Source organism: Octopus bimaculoides, chromosome 5, assembly GCF_001194135.2.
Source record: "Octopus bimaculoides isolate UCB-OBI-ISO-001 chromosome 5, ASM119413v2, whole genome shotgun sequence".
In the NCBI taxonomy this organism is placed as follows: domain Eukaryota; kingdom Metazoa; phylum Mollusca; class Cephalopoda; order Octopoda; family Octopodidae; genus Octopus; species Octopus bimaculoides.
In genome coordinates, this window is record NC_068985.1 from 62,012,582 (window position 1) to 62,020,107 (window position 7,526).

At 37.0% G+C, this 7,526-nt stretch overlaps 1 pseudogene; it reads right to left on the reverse strand.

Moving 5' to 3' along the window:
- Positions 1 to 296: 296 nt before the first annotated feature.
- Positions 297 to 408, reverse strand: LOC128247935 (U4 spliceosomal RNA; annotated as a pseudogene).
- Positions 409 to 7,526: the final 7,118 nt, after the last annotated feature.

Consider the following 7,526-nt stretch of genomic DNA (forward strand, 5'->3'; position numbering starts at 1 on the left):
ATTCTATCGGTCTCTTTTGCCGAACCGCTAAGTTACGGGGACATAAACACACCAGCATCGGTTGTCAAGCAATGTTGGAGGGACAAACACAGACACACAAACACATACACACATACATATATATATACGTATATACGATGGGCTTCTTTCAGTTTCCGTCTACCAAATCCACTCACAAGGCTTTGGTCGGCCCGAGGCTATAGTAGACGACACTTACCCAAAGTGGCACGCAGTGGGACTGAACCCGGGACCATGTGGCTGGTAAGCAAGCTACTTACCACACAGCCACTCCTACGCCTATATAAGTAGATAAATATTAAATAAATATATAAATAAATAGTTTTCAACAAGCTATAACCACGCCTCGGTTTCACCTTATTGGCTATAGTACCGCCTCTGTGCAAAGCTAAATAAATAGCGAAAAATAAATAAATAAATAAAGAAAGAAAGAAAGAAAGAAGGAACGGGCAAGCAAATGACAAGTGGGAGAAAGTAAGGAAAGTGTTGAAAACCGAAACAGACGTATGAGAGATATTTGTATGGAACCAACTCCCATGGCAATCCAATTGACCATTGAGACAACAAATAGAGTCTCTGATTATTGGCAAGAATTAAGATATATCCAGGAATACCAAGAATAGAGAAGATATTTAAGAATGAAGAACTTGCTGAAGCAATGGTTTTCCAAGCATTATTTCGAAGAAGGTTGAATAATGTTAAGAGCAACCTTAGTAAAGAAATTACCCATGACCCATTGAGTCACCTGGAAAGTCTGAGTTTCCCAGCAATGGAGTTTTGTTTCATGGTCTTTTTTTTATTTTCCAGGTTATTTCGCATGCTTTCAACGAATGTGACATCGAAATCACGCATAAACGGCTCCTTTCCCCAGAAAGAAACCGTTTTCTTGCAAGCCTTGCTATCACGTAACAGGTGTTTCGGGTCCTTTATCGTGAATAGCAGTTACATGGTAGCAGGGCGTATTAGAAATAACAGCCAAATCTTTGGAGCTGAGACACGTTGAAGGTACTCGAAAAAAATTTTGTAATGGTATTCCCTTGGGGCGATCTTTTGTTTTGACTCTCAGAACTGTCGCTTTGACTCTAAGAACTGTCATCCGAATCAGCTGGTTTTGTTCGTTAATTTCCGTAGAAAATTTTTATTTATTTACTTTGTTTTAAAGTGAAAGACAGGAGAAAGTGAAAGATGTATGAACGTGTATATGAAATGGACGTGTGTGTGTGTGTGTATGTGTGTGAGAGAGAGAGAGAGAGAAAGAAAGAGAGAGTGCCACTTACACATACATGAGAACACACGTTCACTCACTCACTCTCTCTCTTTCTCTTTCACACACACACACACACAAACGCACATATGCACACGTACATACAAAAAAGATGCATACATATGTATTGGTGGATGTACGTATACATGACAACACAACCCTTCACTCTATATCTCTCTCTTTCTCTCTCTCTCTCTCTCTCTCTCTTTTTTTTCTCTCTCTCTCTCTCTGTCTTCCTCTCTCTCTCTCTCTTTCATTCTCTCTCTTTCACTTTAAAATAAAAGTAAATAAATAAAACTTTTTTATGGAAATTGACTTGAAAATAATTTTAAAATGAGCGTTAAAATATAATCTGTTTAAAGAAAGCTAAAATATAAATACCTACTGTACATTTTTGAAATCACATTCAGTTGAAAATATTTCTAAATGATTAAAATATTGTGTACATCAAAAAGTCGACTTTTCTTTTCTTAAAGAGCGCGAAGACTATGTGTGTTTGTATGTCACAGATATCGGACGTGTGTTTGAGTTGATTGACACGCCATAACATTCATTATATGTGTGTGTATTCTTCTGTATGTGTTGACGTCACGGAAGCCATGTTCTTTTTCGTCAAGAAATAACAAACAAAAATTGTGTTTATTCGTTTTCATATATGAATAGAGGTTCAAATGTCACAAAAATGTGTACTGCACTGCCGTAGGTAACTATGAAAATAAATATGCAAAAATATTTAGGGATAAACTATACTATATCTGAGATATTTCGGGTACAAATAAATGTTTATTTGTACCCGAAATCTCTCTCTCTCTCTCTCTCTCTCTCTCTCTCTCTCTCTCTCTCTCTCTCTCTCTCTCTCTCTCTCTCTCTCTCTCTCTCTCTCTTTCACATACACACGTCCATTTCATATACACTTACATACATCTTTCACTTTCTCCTCTCTTTCACTTTCTCCTCTCTTTCACTTTCTCCTCTCTTTCACTTTAAAATGAAAATGGAAATTGACTTGAAAATAATTAAAAAATGAGTTTTAGTTTTAGAGTTTTAGTATTATTAAGATTAGTACAGATTAACGTAAGTTTAGAGCCTAATTACTTGATAATGAGAATGAAAACAGAACTTGCAAAATCCGCCGAGTCATAACTGGAAAGTGTGAGTAGGAAAATGTCTGGATTTTGTTGATCTGAGAATGAAAGTGCTTTTGCCATAATCATTATATTTTTCATTCAGACACAGTGTATCTAGGACTACTTTATCTAATGTACAGTAGTTAACTTGAATCAGTTTTCCTATTCAGTACGAGGTCATATCTTATCCACTACCATCACCATCACAATCACCAAAACCACCACCAATAACAACAACACTACCACCGCCGCCGCCACCGCCATCGCCGCCTGCCGTCGCCGCCATTGCTTTCGCCGCCATCGCCGTCACCGCCATCGCCGTTGCCGCCACCATCACCACCACCACCACCATCATCATCATCAACATCATTATCATCATCATTAACTGTGGAATGAGTAACCCCAAGATTTTCCAGCTGAATATGTCAGAATAAACACGTCTTGCATTTTTCAGTAAGAAAGAAATTGTAGGATTCAAGCGAGAGTTAGTGCTACTTCAAGAAAACTTGCTACCAGAAAGGGATTTTCTGTAATCTTCGAGACATATTTGCAATCATAAGAGAAAAGTGTGTGATCAATAACATTCCTGTCGTGACGGTCCTGTCTTCTTGAAATATGGATGTATCTACGACTACATTACACAACGAGTGCCTTCCTTTTCTAATTCGGTAAGGTATGATTTGAGGAAGATTTAGCTGATATTTCTTGAAGGCCGAGAGCCATGTAGAAGTTGTTTATTTGCCTATGTGCATTAAAGATTAAATTTGAAGATGAAAAATGACCAAAATATTTTGAACTTTGGTCGGAATATCAAAAGTAACGAGACTCCAGGAGGTGAGCAGACCAATGCAAGTCAAATTCCTTATTACATACATAAAGTCTCCAAGAAGAAATTCAATATTTAAAAATTTATGCCCACTGTCGTGGAATAGAAATATTTCCAGTAGTATGTATGAAATATAGAAAACACTTCATGAAGGAAATATAGATGGTGACAGATATTTCGGTTCAGTGTTAGTAACGGATATCAACGAAATCTTATCATAACAGAAGACCAAATGTAAATTCTTTGAATATTAATGCTTTTTGTATATTATAAGAGAACTCATTGTAGCAGAGGCTATATACACGCGCGCGTGCGCGAATGCATGCACGTGCTCGTATAAAATAATATATTTATATAAAGACATGTTAAAATTGCAGAAAAATAATGATTCATGAATATTTATAACGTCTCTATATTCAAGATATGTGTGTATGTGTGTATGTATGTGCGTGCGCATGTATGTGTGTATGTTTGTAATACACAATATATAGGTTAGTGTTAAAATATTAAGAGTTGTAAACTTGAAGAATATATTTAGAATTGCTTAACCAATGTTGAAAAATCAACATTACCTCATATTATTATCATTATTATTACCTCTGCCTTAGCGAAGGCATTGTTTTAATCGTGTTTGTTTGTCTGTTTATTTGTTTGCTTGTTTGTCCGTGGACAAGATATCTCAAGAACTGCCAGATGGATTCGGAGCAACTTTCAGAGATGTTTGGCCTCGTGACTAGCAGGAACTGATTAGATTTTGGTATCGATCCCGTAACGGGCAAGGATTCTGGATTATTTGTTACATTTAATTTGCTTTACATGAAGTATTACGATCTTACGTTCACTTTCCAGTCTTTCTCTGATTATCTCTCTTGAAAGCACACTTATGGTTTCCACATAAGTTATGGCGGCATTGTTGTTAAACCTCCGTTAACAACACCGTATGCAAGTCCTTTCCGTTTTCTTTCACGCGCGGATAAATTTTTCACTATAGACCTTAATGGTCGTAAAGACACTATATCAGTGGATAGACTAAAAAAGGCCTTCATAGAGAAAACTGCCTCTGTTCCCACTGCAGACGACACACATACCATTACAAACACGGCTCACACACCCACATTCACATTTCATGACTACTATTGGGATCGATCAGGTACCAGACAAGGATTTTGGATTATTTTTCCGGTATTTTTACTTAATTTTTGAGAGCCGTCGGGTTCATTTTTAGTATTCTCGTTTGTGAAAACAGTCGAGTTTATTTCAGATATTCTCATTTTAAAAATCATCTCTGGCTAATCGTTGAGAGGATGTTGGTGCTGCTTTGGTGGAGGATTACGCTCTCTGAGTGCTCTTGTTATTGTTGTTGTTGTTGTTGTTGTTGTTGTTGTTGTTGTTGTTGTTATTAAGGCAGAGGTCGACTTTGCCTTTCATCTTTTCGGGGTCGATAAATTAATTACCAGCGAAACACTGAGGTCGATGTAATCGACTGGTCACCTCTACCAAAATTTCAGGCCTTGTGCCTATAGTAGAAAAGATTATTATTATATTATTTTCATTCTTTCGAGATCGATAAAGTTGAGTACTGGGTTTGATGTCCACATCCTCCAAATTTCAGGCTTTGTGACTTTTGTTGAAAGGATTATTATTATCATTATTATTTTTATTGAGTGAGAGAGCAGTGCAGTATGGTACAAATATACGAAGCGCCATATACCCATCATAACTACACGTCTGATAAGGGTACATCAGGCACATGCAACACAACCATATGTGCGTAACATAGTGATCTCAAATCAAGATAAACAGCGCATGACCTTGCAGGTAAGACCCAGTTAGAATCTTGTTCAAGTCGAGTTGTCCATCCCACTTGAAAATCCCTGAGAAAGGTTTGTTCTTAGATGAGGAACGAAATACCCATGTTTCCAGAAATGAATTATTCAAATCCCAAAGAATTCTTCTCAGCACATGGTTATGGTGTTTCCCCACTACTCCTGCTCATAATGGGAGAAGCACATATCGTCAGCCACTAAGGGACATGCTCAAATGTTTAAGGTCAAGCAACTGACAAGCAAATCTGTGGTATTGAGTAGAATATTTGCTGTAGCCCATCTTTTATACCAAGATAAAACAATGCACGTAACACTTCCAATCAACTAAAAACAAAAGCCTTCCAATCAGTCAAGATTATACTGTACAACAATGAGGAAAAAAACGGAATTGAGAATGACCTTTTCTATGATTATTTTGTGTGTAGATCACGAATATAACATCCGTTTCTTTCTGTGACCCTCCAGTTTCTCGTAATTTTGAGATAATTTTAATGGGGTGTTCTTAATGTATTTACCAATCTAACCTATGAAAATTATAAAAGTACACTTAAAATTTTTATAGTCATATGGGTCCAAATCCGTGGTTTATCTGACAAGAAACCACACCTCATCTTCCGACCTGAACTCAATTATCTAGTTCGTGATCTAACGCTTACTAAGCACAGATTGAAGTCCTGGCTTACGTCTACAACAAGGAACCTGTGGGATAAAGATGCTCGAATTATAGTATTTAGGAAGAGTTCTGCAGATCTACAGCAATTCTCAACTTTGGAAAACAACTTGACTTATTGTAATTATATCAGAGACCTATTTAATGCCCTTGAGCTGATCCATGAACCAAATGAGTGGAGGCTATTCATAGATGCATCCCTTTACAGCATAAAAACGGTTCTGTTGCACATTGGGAACACCATACATTCAGTTCCAATTGCTCACTCAGTCATTTTAAGAGAGGCATATTAGAACCTCGCTTTTATTCTAGAAAGCATAAGTTACAAGAAGCATGAGTGGCTAATTTGTGAGGACTTGATTGTAGTAGCCCTATTTAACTGGCTACAAACTGGATACACCGAGTTTACGCGGCTCCTTTGCAAGTCGGACAGTAGGGTCAGATAAAAACATCCTGTACGCTCAGATAGGCCACCTCGGGAAATTATGACACTTGGTTGCCATAAATTATATCATGAGTCAGTGGTTAAGGAGAAAATCATTTTGCCACCAGTGCATATAAAACTAGTCCTAATGAAGCAATTTACCAAAGCACTGCAACGTAATAAGCTATGTTTCAAATACCTCAAGGCGATTTTTCCTAAAATAGGCGATGCCAAGATTAAAGAGGGCATATTCCTAGGCCCTCAGATTCGTCAACTTATAGCTGATGAGGACTTCGAGGCGACAATGGAAAAAACTAGCTAGCCACCTGTAATATGTCACTGAAAATACATTTGTTTCGTTCTCATCTGTCCTTCTTCTCAGAGATTGCAGGAGATATGAGTGATGAACATGGAGAGAGATTCCATCAAGATATAGCATCATTGGACAACAGGTATAAGCGAAAATGGAGCCCAGCTATTCTAGCTAACTTCTGCTGGAACCTAAAGCGCGACAAGCCTGAGACGTCTTATAAACGAAGAAGTAAACTAAAATGTAGGTTAATACGTTATATAATGCTAACAAACATGCCGATTCATTATATATTTATGAATTAATTGCAATGGACATATTTAATCTGACTTTGGGAGCAATATAAATTTATGGTATCTTAGAAATTGGTATAAAGTTCATAGTTATTAAGTCGGTAATTTACAAGAAAATGTGACGTGATAGGAAATTTTTGCTATAAAATTCGAATTTAGCACAATCAACATCATAATAAAATGTACATATGAATTAGGTTTTTTTCTTGACTCTGAAATTTGTTGTACAGTCTTATAATTATGATTGAAGGCAGCAAGCTGGTAGAATTGTTAGCACACTGGACGAAATGCTTAGCAGTATTTCGCCCGTCGCTATATTTTGGATTCAAATTCCGCCGAGGTCGATATTGCCTTTCATCCTTTTGGTGTCGATAAATTAAGTACCATTGAAACACAGGGGTCGATGAAATCGACTTACTTCCTCTCCAAAATTTCATATCCTGCGCCTTTAGTAGAAAGGATTATTATTATTATTATTGTTCAGTAGTTTTATTTTTATAACGTGCTTTCACTTCACTACCGAGCGCAGCTCTGTGTGCCTTGGCTATGTGCAGTGGTTTGCTGTGATGCTCTTATGGTTACTGTATTGAAAGTGTTTTGCCTAGGATGTGTGCAGTGCCCAGTAGTGCAATTTTCTGTATGTTATATATATTTGTAAGTCCTGGTGTTTTTGTTATGTATTTGTCTGAATATTTTTTATTATACTTGAGGCACCTACTATGATAGGAATTGTTTCTGTTTTTAGATTCCACATTCGAGTTACCTCTA